The following is a 17,114-nucleotide window of genomic DNA, read 5'->3' as shown; positions in this document are numbered from 1 at the left end:
ATATGGACAAGATACTTGTAAATTAGCACATGAAAGATATAATATGGACAGGATACTTGTAAATTAGCACATGACACATATAATATGGACAGGATACTTGTAAATTAGCACATGACACATAATATGAACAGGATACTTGTAAATTAGCACATGACACATATAATATGGACAGGATACTTGTAAATTAGCACATGATACATATAATATGGACAGGATACTTGTAAATTAGCACATGACACATATAATATGGACAGGATACTTGTTAATTATCACATGACACATATAATATGGACAGGATACTTGTAAATTAGCACATGATACATATAATATGGACAGGATACTTGTAAATTAGCACATGACAAAGCATGTACACATGATCCCATGAATGTACTCATGACATATTGAAATTATCCCATGACAAACACGTTGTTCACATGACATAAATAAATGATCACATGACAAATATATTATGGACATGACACTTGTAAATTATCACAAGACATATCATGTGCACATGAGACATATGCATGATCACATGATAATCATATAATGATCACATGACACATAATATGGTGTGGCACTTGTAAATGATAACATGACACATACGATGACATACATGATCACATGACACATAATATGGTGTGGCACTTGTAAATGATAACATGACACATAAGATGACATACATGATCACATGACACATAATATGGTGTGGCACTTATAAATGATAACATGACACATAAAGATGACATAAATTATCACATGACACCCATAATATGGACATGACACTTGTACATTTTCACAAGACATAGCATGGGCACATTAGACGTATACATGATCACATGACACTCATAATGTACACATGACATGTTGAAATTATCAATTGACAAACATGACCTTCATATGACACATAAAAGGATCACATAAATGCTTGCATGACATACAGTACATAATGTTCCCATGATAAACATAATGTTCACCTGAAACACATAAATCACAACGGATAAAAAAAGCAACACATAACATAAATAATGTGAAATGTGAAATAAACAACATTTAAATGTTTGGATATAGATTAAACTGTCGAAATGTGTATTTGTATAAATTATAATATACATGTATCTCTTTCATTTCAATTGTTTAACTACAGTTGTAAATAGTTTGAACTAAGATTGAAAACTATTGTATTACAGTTGAAAGTTGCTGTACTACAGTGATTGTATGTGTTTGATGTAAACAATGATGAGAGTCAATTAAATAACTGAAAGGGTTTTGTTTTGTAAAATCTGTGAGCCTTAAGTCTTCTGGCTCAGCTTCATTTTTAAAGCAGGCGGTCCTAGACGCATGATTAGACTCATTAACATTATATTTCATTATCCTGTTTAACTATAATACTGTTATTGGTTAATACTTTAGATTTTGTCGTTTCCTTACTTTCTGAGTTAGCATCTGTTCACCACTGACAATGTCATCGTGTTAGCATTTTTACTTTATTTCTATTTTTATGTCGTCAAACCCATGTTTTACTCATTTAATGCGACACAATAAATGTAATAGAATCTCAATATTGATGGTTGAAAGCAACTTCATGGTTTAACTAGAGTTTTCCAGGAGGTATTCTGATACATTTATACTTTTTTTTAGCTTTTGTAAGTTGTAAAGTTGTGAATTAGTCAAATTTTAGGAAAGCAACGATTCTAGTTCTCTCGTTTTAAACAGAGCTGATGTCTAATTTAATGTCCCTATATAATTCAATAACTTGTTTTGCTTTAAAAAAAAACATTTCATCGATAGAGCCATCAACCTTGGAAAAATTTGTACCTGAAATATTTGAGGCACAATCTGTTCCTTCTACCATAATCGGCATGTTATGAAAATGTTGCATCATTTTGTGTTTGTTGTTGTCCATGGTAGACTAATGTAATAATCTGTATACTCATAGTATTTATACTTCATTTGGATTTTATTTTCTGTACATTATTCTTGGTATGAGTTCCCCTTTGTATAAATTGTGTATAAATATATACTTTAAATGGCCCTGTAACTCTAACTTACTGTATTGATTCTACGATCAAATGAAGTTCATTTAAGTTTGTCTTCGTTGAAAAACATATGTCACGTCACAAGAACTCACGCAATTTCCACTTCAGCTTAGCTTAAGCAGAGAACTTATCTTTAACAGGTGGGATCAAGGATGCATCAGGAAGCAGATTCTATTCAAGGTCCTGGTCCAGGTGTCCTGGACATCTGCCCATTAATCATCCCTCAATCACATCAACAGCCCAAACATTCAAGAGAATTATATTCATGAAAAAGACATCATTGGCAGAGGTGGAGCTATTTGCATAGATAATTTGAGATGAACCTGACAGGCCAGATGGTTTGTTTCTCAGAACCAGTGGGAAAGTTGTCTTTGGAATCTGTTTGGAAAAAGCCAGGTGAATGGATTGGCTGCATGTCATTTGTCTTTGTACTCGATCCATGATTTATTCAACAGTCGTGATAGAAACTAATATTTTGAAAGAAACATTCATATACGGTAAAAGAAGCAAACCTTCTGATGATGTCGTGGTAGAGAAACTTTTGTGTTTGTTTTGTGTGTCAGAGACATTCAATTGTGAAGTTGACTATTTTACAATAAGATCACAACAACCATCGTTATGGCTTCATCAGACATTTGAAGTCGAAGAATCAAAATGAAACTGGAGTTCCTAACAACTCAAACATGCATGACCTCCTCCACACAAACACGATCCTGATCATTCACAAATGTGGGCCGACCCTGCCGAGCCCAAGAGGTTTGAAAAAGAACAAGTAACACAGTCCATCGATGCTGGACGACCGATGGAAATAACATCTTGAAAAGAAGCCTGTCATAGGGAATTGAGTTTTGAGTTTTCAACCGGCTGGGTGGGACGGATGGATGGGTCGTGGGTGGTTGGGTAGCTAGGCAGGCAGGTAGATGTATAATCATTGTTCAACGATGTTCAGGTAGGAAGATTAGAAATTTGAGAGATCTTCATTTAAATTAAAGTAATGTAAGGATTATTTGTAAAGATCTTTCTAGACCAGGGTCACAAATCGCTTTAACAATCAAAAAAACAATACACAGTTAAAAATATATACTTTAAAAGATCAAGACACATAAGACAAACACAGGAGTCTCAGAAAATCAAGGAAAAGCCAGCACGAATAAAAGTGTCTTCAGATGTTTCTTGAAGGAGTCAGTAGATCATCAAACACAGAGATCGTTCCAAAGCTTAGGAGCAACAGTCTGGAAGGATTTCTCTCCTCTGGTCCGGAAGCGTGTTCAGGAACCATCAGTAGATTCTGATCCACAGACCTCAGAGCCCGAGCTGGGGTGTAAGGCTGGATCAGATCACTGATGGAAGGTCTGACCATGAATAGATCTGAAAGTAAGAACCAGAATTTTAAAGTTGATCCTGAAATAAACTGGCAGCCAGTGAAGATTTTTAAGGATCGGAGAAATGTGAGTTTTTCTACTAGAGCAGCTCAGAATTCTGGCTGCAGAGTTTTGTATGAACTGCAGGCGAGACAGCTCTTTCTTGTTTAGACACCAAAATAAACTGTTACAATATTCTAAACGAGAAGACAATTAAGGCCTTTAAAAGCCTTGTTTGTATTTTTGTTGTCCTTCTGAGATTAAAATCAACAACACACACTGAAAGAGAAACCAAACACAAAACAGACTGAGGCAATAGACCTCTGAAACGAAGAAAAAAAATAATAATAATAAAGCTCTATACGAAGGGGAAATAAAAAAGCAATAAAACAATATTCTCAAGACTCTACCAATAAAAAAACATTTAACTGATTTCAACAAAATAATGGAGATTTTTGGATGAAAATGTCCTTCATTTCCCGGTACATTTGTGAGGGAGCAACATATTAGACTTGTATATTAATATATAGTTAGTTTTATAACATTCCATTTTGCAGGAATTTCTCAGCTGAAACTTATTTATTGGGTTGAGTTGTCTTTTCCATATTTGAACATTGAGTTACATTCTAAAAATCCTATTTTCTATCCATTCATCTTCCTTGTCTTCTCCTGCTGTCCCTCACTAAGGACACCGACAGCTTTCCTAGCGTGACACATCAGCCTGGCTGGAAATGAGGAATTCCCTCCACCTCCACCTCCTCGTCACCTTCTGTCTGACCGGCTCATACCAAACTCACCGGGAGATCTGTGACCACAGCATCCTCCGACCACCGCTCGCTTCGTTTCAAGGTGCAGAGTTCCAGCACAAATGCTTTTCATGTGTCCATTTTCTATCTGTTGTGTTCTTCTTCGTGCACACTTTGAAACCACAGGAGTTCATCTTGAGAGTTGTTTTTCCACTGCGAGCAAGAATAGACATAATAACTATGAAGGTTGTTCATGTTTCATATCTGTTTTCCAGTTTGCTGTCGTAAACTATGGATTATCACCGCAGGGGTACGACCCGTGCGACATGGATGGAGACGAATGGTTCTCCATCAGGAAACTCAACCTGCTAACGCGCACGCATCACATCCAAGGTCTTCGACTACTGCACAACAATTTTATCCCGTTTTTATGAGAACATATGGATTGTTTTTCTTGCATTCCATATTTGTTTTATGGTGTCTCTCTCCAGGGTTCAGCTGGAAGTGTTTGCTCCTGCAGAGATGAATTGAAAGAGTGAAAAAAGGAGGTTAGATAAGACTACGAGTGTTTAGCTGGGAAACATCTGAGATACTTGTACTTTAGAGATGCACAATAGATACAAGATGCAAATGTAACACAGGAGGCTTTTTTAAAAAACAAAAAAAGTAATTTTCTTCAAAGTATAATGACAGTTAGATTCGTTGGAAAATAATCATCGAACCATGATATTGATCGTAAATATCCTGGGACAGTGATTTCATCTTCCACATGTGTGTTAGAACATTTCATCAATTGGTTGCGATTTGGTTACAAATGGAATTTTAAGCAATTTTTTTTTTTTTATTGTGTCTTTTTGGACAAAGACGAAGACAACTGAGCTCCTGTCGCTACATTAAAATGAACAAGATTTTTGTAATCATAGGTAGACAGGTAGGTTATAACTTCCTGTTTAATATGGCGTCTACCTTTCAGACATCAGGGTTGAGACAGTTCGCTTTCTATGTGAACTAGTTCAAAGTTCAGCTACCACATTTTAAAATAAACAACTTTAATTATTTTTTCTATATTTTTCTACGAACTATAGTTGTTGTTTTTTTTAAATGATTGCAACAGACAACATATATAACCACAGAAAGCAAATAACTTATACGTTTTATATTAAATGTACGTGTCATATTGTCATATTAGAATCGGAAAACATTTACTGTCAGTATTGTCGAAAAAAAAAAAAGAATTTTATATGGTATTGTAGAATACGGTATATAATAGAATGAATTAAATAAATGTAGATTAGATGTTTTATATAAAATGGTTACTACTGTGAAAACTTTCCTGACTTACTTATATGTTGGAAAAGTCTTTCTCTCCAAGATGCAGTAAGTTCCTCATCATGACCATGTTTTCCACTTATTACTTTATAAAGTTGCTCTGAAATCTGGGCGAACGAGAGGTTACAAGAGTCCATTATGACGTAGTAATGGCTACACTCTTGTTTATACAACAAGACCCTTGGTGGTGGAGACTTCTGGAATTGATGACGCGCGGTGACAAACCTCAATGTTTGACCAATCACAGCAGAGTGGGTGTGGTTATGGTCAACAAGATTTCCTCCTCAGAACAACCAAGTGTTTTCAGTGGGCGGAGCTTAAGATCATTTTCAATATTTCAATAAAAAGAGAGTTTTGTACAAACACACACTGATGATACAATAGAGTCACACAACAACACACACGCAAATACACACTTGTGTTTAATCAACTTTCTGTCTGTAAATCTCTGTAGGAATCTGTCGTCCTACTAGATAAAACATGAACGGAGAGAGTGAGACGTTCACTGACGCCAGAATGAACGAGTTCACAGAAGCATTTATTATGGAAAAATCTTTCGATGAATTCAATGAATGTTTTGAGGTAAAACATGGTGAGTTGTATCCGCCTCTTCACTTCCCTTAACCTCTGACCTTTGCTACTATGGATCTTGTTAAATACAAGTCTACACAGAAGGATATATTAGTTTGGAACAGCCATCTTTGCGTGGAGTTCATATGTTCTCCCCGCTTGTCCAGACACTCTAGTTTCCTCCCACAGTCCAGTGACATATAGAGGTTGAATGAGGACACTATTGTTGAGAACGAGTGAGTGTTTTTGTTTATTCTGTGCGTCATCGAAGCAGGAAGAGACATGTCGATCCCTGGATGTTTAGCCAATTTAAACAATAGAATTAAAAAATGTAATTCTATATCCGGTCTGTCCAATCCTGGCCCTTGTCAGGATTGATGGAGTCTCCTTCTCCAGTATAGCTTGGAATCATCTCAAATCCCTTTAGCCGGAGTTGGCTGAGACTGAGAGGGAAAAGCCAAACGTGGAAGTGATAGATGTATTGTGTTGCATAAGTTGAAAAGGCCAGAAAAAGAAAAGGTTCAAATGAATGTTTTCCCAAACAGGTCTCAGATAAAAACTAGTCGTCGGACCATCGTGAGGCAGCAGGATCTGATTCGTCCTAATCTTCAATTATGTTACCGTCGACTCTCAAATGCGAAGCAATATCACTCGCCTTCCCAAATTCCTTTGGTTTAACAAATCCTAAATCCCAGATTTATAGCAAAACGATTGCCAAGATGTAGCATGTTTGAAAGTGAAACCATGTGTGCGAGCGTGCAGTCAGTGTGAACCACTTTATTTACATGTAATTGCGTGTCATTGTCAGGATATTGGACTTCAATGGGAGGCGAACGCACCACAAATATGGTGCTAAATGTTCACACTCTGCCTGGTCCTGCTTTGATTTGATGCTGATAGGCTTCATCAAAACCCTTAATAGTTCACAGCAGCTCGTGCGCATCTGTTCAATGTCTGTCGGAGGGTGGACTCTTTTCTTTTTTTTTCTTTGGGCCAGGCAAGTGTAGCAGCGACAGGAATGTTAGCACTATTTGGTTCTGATAAGCTTGAAAACGTCCGGAGCTCGAGATCTTTATTCTTCGATCCATGGACACGAGGATGTGTAGAAGTGTTGTCGTCTCTCCAGCCCTCCGTCATCATCTGTTTACCGTAGGGTCTCCAACACACAATCAAAACATGAAAGGACGAGAGCTCGCGAGATCCTCTAAAGATTCTGAGGAACTGTGACATCCCTGGAAGCGTTTAGTCTTGTCGTAGCTGCTCTTCAAAGAAGCCGGAGAGGAATTGATTAAAGTGCTTCTGTTACAAACTTGTCCGTCTTCACTAAACATCCTGCCGTCTTATGTCAACAGTGGCAGATCGCGATGAGGGAGAGCCTCCGCCGCTGAAATTAAATCTGGAATTTTGCTTTAATCTTTATTTTGTAGTGAACGTTGTTGTAACGAACTGACGGTCGGAAGCACGGACGGATGGAAGGAAAGTCGAGGACTGAGCAACGAGTATATTTACCTTATAGTGATAGTTCACCCACAAACTTCACTCATTTTCTACTCTAATGTCGACTTATGTTGATTATTTTCAGAGTTATAGACAAAAACGTTTGTTCATTTCAATGTAGCGACTGGAGCTCAGTTGTCTTCGTCTTCATCTTCGTCCAAAGAGTCACTTAAAAACATCCAAATACCTCCATAATGATCGTCTGTAACGTCCATCTTGGATTGAAGCTCCACATGAGAAGAATTGTTGCTATAATAAGTCTAGATTTTAAGATTGTTCTTAGCAAAAGATCACAGGCTATCAGCTTAAATCTTGGGCACTGACACTTCCAATGTGTTTGAATGAGGAGACACTTGGAGCTCACTTGGAGACAGACCTGGAGTCTCTGCTACAAACAAACTAGAAATACAGATTTATTAAAGTTTTTCTGAACAACTCTTTTCATCTCGAGGCTTCAATCCAAGATGGACGTTACAGATGAGCAGTATGGAGGTATTTGCATGTTTTTAAGTTTCTTTTTGGACGAAGATGAAGATGAAGTCAACTGAGCTCCAGTCGCTACATTAAAATGAACAAACATTTTTGTCTAGAACTCTAAAAGGAACAGATTACTATGGTGAACTGTGCCTTTTTGTACTCATTACGATACCATTTTTTATTCTTGGAATCTTATTTTATCGTAATTATCTCCTCCTCTGTCAAACACTTGACATAAAAAACATTGAAATTCCTTCAACGTAATTTTTACTGATATTAAAAGTCTCTATAATTGTTGATATCAAAAGGCTATGTTCCTTATCTTACACCACCCTATGACATCGTTATAAGTCAAATTTTAACCTTGATTTGACACATGTAATGAATCTATTTACATGACAATATAGAAACCATTGTGCTCTGGCATGTCCTCGTCTCTGTTTGGTACTATTGAGAAGACCAGTTTGAGTTAAAGATCAATGTTTCTGATGTTTTATCTTGTGATTTATTCAAATTTATTTTCGAAAGTAAATGAAAAGTATGGATTTAAATAAGAAAGAAAAAAGGGTCAATAAATGACGGTAAATTACTTACTTAATTACTTTGTTGTTTCTGTAGCGTTGGATTCAGTAATGGTGCTTTAACAAAAAAATCAACTCTGATTTAAAGGAAAGGATTTCAAACTATTGCAGAGTAAAATAATTACTGCTTCTATATGTGCACACGTACAAGAGGCTTGGATTGAAACGTGTTGACAGTAATACTGCGCCACCTGATGGATATACAGACAGACAGGCAGTCAGCCAGTGGAGCTTAACTGTACATGTAGGTTCACCTTACGCTGAGTTCACGGCGCATGATTCCAGCAGAAGTACACAAAAGCTGTGAGTCCACGACACCGTCACTGAAGGGAACCTTCTTCAGATGTGATCAACGTATCTGTAGGAGCGACAAGACTATGACTGTCTGTAGATTGTGAGGCCAAGGAACACATGAGTTGTTTTCGTTTGAAGATGATTAAGATGAGGATCAATCCAATTTTTTTTTTTTTACTGATTCTGTTAACAGTTTAATTTAAGTAAGTAAGTGGTATTTGTAGAGCGCTTTTCTAGACCAGGGTCACAAAGCGCTTAAACAATCAAAACAATACCCAATAAAATATACACTTAAAATATAAAAATAACACAGAGACAAACACAGGAGTCTCAGAGAATCAAGGAAAAGCCTGCACGAATGAAAGTGTCTTGAGAAATGTCTTAAGAAATGTTAAGAAGTGTCTTAATGGAAATGTTTGATTATTATTATTAAAAAGAAAAGTGACTTTGTTCTTGTATTACTCATCATGCAAACGTATAGGTACTAACTTACTTATTTTAAATTTGTTGAGTAATTCCAAAGATATAATAGAATTTTACTGAGTCCCATGTGACAATTGATTCTTATCCAACATTTTTTCCTGCACTTTTCAACGACTTAAGAGAAATCCGTGTCCATGTGAAAACAGAGCTGCAGTTCATATGCCAAGCCTGTATGTGGCACTGTAATGCTTTACCGGGTAACAAACTGTGAGGATGAGGCCACGTCTATAAGTGCGAAGTCAACAAAACACTTTTTAAAAATAATTTTTTAAGTTTTAACAGTTTTAAGAAAAGATTTACACATTTTAACAATTCAAGATCAACCAAACTTCTGTTATTCACCATTTCATAAACTGTCTGGAGCATAAAAGACCTCTCTAAAAGAAAAAAAACAGGTGACTGAAATGTCAATTTTCAGTAGATAAAGAGTACTGGTTGTAGCCGCGTTATGATTCATATTGTTTCTCTATGAAATAAGCCTAAATGGGTTTTCCCCCGAACCATAAAAGATCTGCTCACACATGTTCCATCCCGGAGATGAAAGAAAACCAGGAAAACTTCTTGGAATGGCACCGTTATTGTGTCGTACATCGGGACTCTTGGCTTCGTCTTCTTTGCCACTTTTATTGACGTTTTCTTCAACAGGACAAACCAACTGCCCGTCCTGACTTGATGGACCAAAAAAGTTAAACAAAGTCTATTCAATGATAGTTTATCACACTGTGAAAGTTTAGCAATAATTTACATCAAACAATTATCCTCCAAGAATCTGCAGGGTTTATTTCTATCAAGTAACAAATATAGCACTTTGTTACACAATCAAAGAAAAACAACAACACAAACTACATTAGGTAGTTTACAGACAAATAGTTTTTACAAGTCCATTGTATGAGTTGTATGTTGTTGTGATGTGTGACTCTATTGTATCATCAGTGTGTGTTTGTACAAAACTCTCTTTTCATTGAAATATTGACATTAGAAAATGATCTTAAGTTCCGCCCACTGAAAACACTTGGTTTTTCTGGAGATTAAATCTTGTTGTCCAAAACCACACTGCAGTGATTGGTCAAGCATGGAGGTTTGTCACAGCGCGTCATCAATCCTGGAAGTCTCCACATCTAAGGGACTCTTTTGTAAACAAAAGAGGGGTGTGATTACAGCTGGAGGAGGAGTGAAGCCATTATTACGTCATAATGGACTCTCGTAACCTCTCGTTCGTCCAGATTTCTGAGCAACTTTATAAAGTAATAAGAGTAAAACATGGTCATGATGAGGAACTTACTGCATCTTGGAGAGAAGAACATTTACTACATGTCAGGAGAGTTGAGTTTATCTCTGTTGCTCTTTAAGTATTTTAAAAGTATTTAGTCATGGAATACGTTCCTTAACTTGTGGTTTCAATGACTTAAAATACAAGTTTTTTATTGATGAACGGACTATGCGAGAAAGAGAAATAAATTAGTCAAGTGTATTTAATCCACACGTCAATTATCCAAGAAACTCACTCATTTTTAACTTATTCTTTATTTACTATTTTCCTTTGAATACAAAACATGAAAAATTGTAAAAGGGTTTGTATGACTTTCACTTTTTTTCCGTCTTTCACTCTTACATTGTCAAAAGCATCTGAAAACGTGTTTTGTTTATTACTGCTTACATATAAAACAATCCTATTGTTTCTGTAACTACTACCACTATAGTTTGTATCAGTAATAAAGTGTGTTTTAAAGCTATAAAAAAGACTTTCCACTTCTTTAGTAATGTTTTAAAGTCTGGAGAACAAAGAGGCGAACATTCTCGTAAGTGTCAATAATAACAGGGTGACGGGAAGCGCAGTTCAAGTGTGTCTCGGACGCGCACGTGAGGTACGTTCTGATGTAGACAAATAGTGGGGCTAGAGAGAGAGAGACAGAAAAAAGGAGGGTCAGACAGAGCAAATGGAATGCTGTTTACTCATTGCACTCATCCATAAGAGGTTCCATCTTCAGAGTCAGCCGGACGTTGCCTTAAGTTTGGCTCGCCTGACCCCCCACCCCCCCCCCCCAGTCCTGGACCCTCCGACCCTTAACTGCCACCACTTTACTGACACAAAAAGATGCGGCATGGCACTTTCCTTTTCACCGTAGCATGCAACGCCCCCAACACACACACACACACACACACACACACAGCCTCCCCCTTTTCCCACCTTTGTATCAGTTGAAAGGCATATGGTTACTGCCATCCGATTCCCCTCTGACTGAAAGTGCCTTTCACTTCAGCGCAGTTCACAAGGAGGTCAGACTACGGAAACAGAAATATTGTGTGAGAGCTTGACTTTTTTTTTTTTTCCTGTAGCAGGAGCTCATGGATGTGAGCGACACGAGACGAGCGGTCGAGCGAGAGTCGCTGATAAAGTTACATCTGGTCAAACAAACCACGCTTCATTCCTTCACGTCACAGCGGGAGGATTTATGTTACCAACTATAAAGACTTGTGTTTGAGGAAGATAGACAAACCAGGACGTGGTCGAGCGTTCCATCATTCCATCAGCATCAGGCACATTTTCAACATCAGTCGCTGTTTTTTCCCAACAGATGTCGACTCCATTCAAGACAATACGATTTTCAGTCGATCGATACGGGTGACTTGGTGTTACAGACGGATCAATCAGGAAAGAGAAGGAAGGGATGATAGAATATCACCAGGTCTGTGTGTGTAGCACAGAGAAACACTGCGTCTTTCACCCACACTCCTCAGGCTATCTGGTCTGTCCGGCTTTCTTTGTGCGACTGGTCAATCATTAGTCAAAAGTCTCACTTGGATGACCTTGTTTGTTAGAAGGCTTGTACCTTACGACTCTCCACAATTTTTTAAAGGAAGCTTGTGTTGCTCGCCGTGCGGGTGCAAATCACCACTGAAATTACCTTCGAAAATCCTCCAAAAGTCGCACAATTTTTGCCTTTAATCTTTATCTCATAGAGTGCGTCAGTTGGTCTCCGAATGACCAAAATATAATTGTGAGAAGGCTTTCCATGTGAGGACCAGATGAAGCGATACCGAGAGTTGAGGTAAATGCCAATATAAGTAAAGATGAAAGAACGCCTGACATTTCATCTAATGAGGTTAGTTGAGTACATAAGCTGATAAAAAAAACAGCAAACCTTTCTTTATTTGCTGGAGTCGTGTCAAGTTATTCTTAATATTTGGCTGACTGAGTCGGTTGATTCATATCGTCCTATAAACAAAGCAATATGAGACGAGTTTATTATGTCGACCGAACCCACGCGAACACATCTGAATTTGTTTTTCCGTCCCAGAACAAGACATGTCGGTGATCACAGGAAGTCGTACGATCAAGTTTAAGATCTGGAAAGGACACGATCCTTTGAAGCCATGGGATCGACCCAACTGTCCGCTATTGTTAACCTTAATAACTGTAGCCATGAGTCGCGCCGTGCTCTGCCCTGTAATTAGACTTCCCATTCCTGCACCAATTTATGACCGATATTTTTCTTGGCCGGGAACGCTACCGAAGTCAAAGCTTTATTTCCAAACTGGGAACTCTGCAGAACCACACCAAAACAGCCCGTGGAAAGTGAACCGCACGGCCAGACAGTCTTTAGCACATCAAACACTTCAAATCCAGCGAAAAGATGAATTGTGAAAAGCAAACCGGTGTTTACTCTGCCCTTTATGACGGTTACTTTCAGTGGGATAACATTTGGTGAGAAAGTGTCAGACTTTGTTTTACTCTCCACCCGTTGAAATTCCACAAAACAGCAACGCTTTCAAGGAGGTCTTACCCCAGCGAGCCCCCCCCCCCCCAGTACCCCTCGTTCCTCTCCTTCATGACCAAATTGAACGACTGCCTTTGACCCACAGCTCCGTTCCATTTGTATTCACCTGTTTACAACTTGCACGGACACTGTAGATCACAATCTAGTTCAAATATCGTTTCTTTTCTGTGTTGTGGATTGGAAGTCGCACTAAGGTTTTGCTCATGAATAGAGGACGGGCTTCGTCCATAAATCTGTCCCTCATTGGGAAGACAAAATGAAAATGGCCCCGTCATAAAACATCTGTAATGGCTCCATCTACCACCAACACATAATGGGGCAATTACCAGGAGGGGGCTGGGACAGCATGAAGCCTTTAGCTCTCTTTGGTACACCACACAATGCTTTGGTGTGTGTGTCTGCACATGTACACATTTGTGCTTCATTCCAGTCCCCGGTCTGACGACCTCAGGAGAGAGAGAGTGGACGATTCCGCAGACGTCATGACCCCGCTCCGTGACCCGCCATGCTCGACTCGAGGCAAAGATCATAGGTGTTTGCCAAGAAAGTACTTTGTCATTTCTGCCCGACTGACAAGCAGCCACATCTAATCCGAGATTGCATTATTAATGCCCAGATCCCGGGCCTGGCATCTTCCACACCTCGCAATCAAGCGTAAGTGAGGTTAACTGTACGGCGCAGGCTGAAACGCTAGACAGGTAAGCCACGGTCACTCATGATTAATGTAGTGTGTTAGTGTTCTGGGCTCTGACCTTTTGAGATAGGCCAGGCACCATTTTTAAGTGAAAGCTCTGCCGCTGCTGAGTTGTGGAGTTGTCCATCAAGCCCTCTTGCGCCCCTCTACCTTCCACCCCACCGTTATCCCCCTTTCAAACTTAGATCCTTGTCTTGCTGCCTCATTGCCCCTGACCCATGTTTGTTTGTCCATGTGTCTCGTTTTACAATGCCGGGCCAAAAGCGCTCGCCGCCCGGGTCCCGTCTTGTATGGTATGCTGGTGGGTGAGGCAGCCTTTACCGGACAAGTCCACAACAGAGAGAAACACTGCAGCTCCTTAAGTGTACAGAAGTACAATTTGAGTCTTGAGTACAGAACTAATTCATAGTGATACAATTATTGATGTATATACACTTTTTGTGATGGTCACCTGACACCTGCTACAGACTTATTTTGTTGTAACCGTAGTGTACACAAGGGTGTTATTGGTCTTGATTTGTCCTGTTATTATTTGTTGTGCCCACAATATTAATAATAAATCCAGTCCATTGTGGTCGGTATGTTTTATTTACACACTTTAAAAATCTAGATGACACTCAAACTTGATTAAGTGGCAGTTGTTATTATATTGGACAAATAAATACATATATATATATATATATATATAATTGAAAATAATTTCGGGAGGGCATTCATTAAATAATAAATAGTTTACATTTTTGTGGAAAATTGCAATAGTTCCTACTAAGTCAACTTTTATTTCCTAAAAATATATATATATATACGTATATATATGTGTATATATATGTATATATATATATATATATATATATATATATATATATATATATATATATATATATATAATTTACATTGTAAAACTTACTTATATAGTCAAAGAGAGTACTTGTGAATAGTGAATTCTCTCTGTGCTGTGCCATGTTGATATGAACTAACATGGCCTAGTGTTTGAAACGAGCGTTAACATTTTTTACACAGAAGAAAATGTTTGGAATACATTTAAAATGTTTGGAAACTGGAACAGAAGTGTCAAAGATGTATGTGTTGATTAAGGGTTTACATTTTTCAAAAGGGTTTCTGCGCTGAAATACATCACAAAATGAAACACTAGAAAAGTTATGAAAACATGAGACTTCAAGACTTCAACAACACTTCCTGCTAAACAATCCGAAGTAATAATGGAAATGAATCGATATTATGTTTGTTGGCAGTAGTTTGATATTGATGGAAGCATCTTTCTCTTCATCTTCTCTGCGGATGTGAATTGACAGCGAGGTCATGTCCTTGCTTTGCTCCCAAACATGAGCATTGTCACAGTTAACTGAGCAAATTTACTTTAGACTCGAGCTCATTCAGAGCCTCACACGAGCACACAGACTCTCCCCACAAAAGATGGACTGGAAGCATGCAGAGGAGACAATCTCTGCCGGGGCCGGCGGAGAATCTGACGCTGGACTTGTTAATCAGGGACGAAAGGGACAGGGTCACCATCCCTAACATTGAGCAGGGGCCGTAAATGAATGAGGAAAGGTGAAAGGGCAGAACGTCAAACATTCCTCAGGAAAATAAACAGGAGGAAAACTTGGACTTTTTCCGGGCAGGTATGCAGAAACTTGATTTTGTGTTGTTGATTTTGGCGCTAAATGGGAAGATTTGGAAGCTGCTACATCTTTCATTTATCATTGTTATGTTTGAATTCTGGTTGCTAAGCATTTCTTTGAATATTCAAGAGGCAGGTTGGGAGTACTGGACATCATCTGAACAAGTATTTATCGTATGACTTCACAGAAAGTGTTTTCAGGAGATGTGTTTGGACGGTATTAGTTTGTCTGTTCGTATCAACCGTCGTGTACATAGTTTACACAAAGTTTTGTTGTTTGTTTTCTGAATAATCCATGAAAAACCTAGAAATAGAAGCTCCGAGTTTAGATTTTCTCTTTATCTAATCGTTCAAGTTACTTTAGGCTCAAGTCGATCAGGAGATATTTGACCGTGACACAAAGAAATATCGATATGTCAATGTGTTTGTACCGGCATTTGCAAATAGTTTTGGTCGATGATATCATCGGGAATAAGGCTAAGATAATGTCAATGGTGTTCTTAGCTTTAACACTTAAAAACGTACATCCTTTAGATGCAGGTTCCATTTCCAGGTAACGTTAACATTAAATTCTTGAGTCATGGTCAATTAGCTTCTCATGAAAAAGTATACTAAGTACAGCTCTTTAAGGACCTGGTCAGCATCATTGACATACTCATATATGGGTATATTGTTGGTCCAAACTCGCTTTACAAATAAAACTTACTTACAAACTCAGTGACGAAGGTGAAGAACAGCTTCCTTAAAATGACGTGTATTCAAGAGACACCAGCCAGAAACTAAGTCGTGAAATCATCACTGTACTATCAGGTGAACTTCAATGGTACTTCAACCTACAGTAGAATAAAAGATCAATTGTTGCCTTCATGTATTGGCGGAGAGAGGAACTACACCCTCGACCATAGACTTTGTTATCCTTCATCTTTGGCACACGAGTTTATACACAGAGCGAAAGTTGACACGGGTATTAAATCTTACGCCCTTTTTTTTCTTGTTCCACTCTTTGACAGACCTGGGTGAGATGCGGAAAGCTGGCGTCGTGAAGAGAATTTATGGTTGGTTTCGCCCTCGGAAAAAACAATGGTGGAACCGAAATAAACAGTGATCGTGGATCGTTGCCCACATCAAAAACTCTGCTGTGCCTCAGTCATACAACTGTTTCCCCATTTTTAAAATCTGCATGTTAAGTTCTAAGGCCACCCCTGTCTTCTTCTCTGAGCCGGTGGTTGGATGAAAAGAGGCAGGACGGGTCATCCGAGGCATCTGCTCTCTGCTCAACCATCTGTCCACAAGCCTTCGAACACAGGCTTGCGTGCAAATGTACATGAACCGCAGACCCATAAATGTGCGAGGGACTCCAGCGGAGGAAAACCACCTTGCACAGGCCCGTAATCTTGGCCGGAGAAAAGGTGTCCAGCTTTATTACGGAGAGAACAACAGTATCTGCGAACTATAAAGATGGGAACCAGCAGAAAGGAGGGAAAGGAGTAAACCTCTCCGGAGACCAGGAGTGAAGAAAAAAAAAAAACAGCATAAAGAGACAGTGAAAAATAAAATGTTTGTGCTGGATTGTATCAGCATAAAAGTCCAGGCTTGGCAGGAGTCGAAACCTTTTTCTTTTT

Source organism: Callionymus lyra, chromosome 13, assembly GCF_982586985.1.
Source record: "Callionymus lyra chromosome 13, fCalLyr1.hap1.1, whole genome shotgun sequence".
NCBI classification, from domain to species: domain Eukaryota; kingdom Metazoa; phylum Chordata; class Actinopteri; order Syngnathiformes; family Callionymidae; genus Callionymus; species Callionymus lyra.
Note: the sequence above shows the minus strand (reverse complement) of the source record.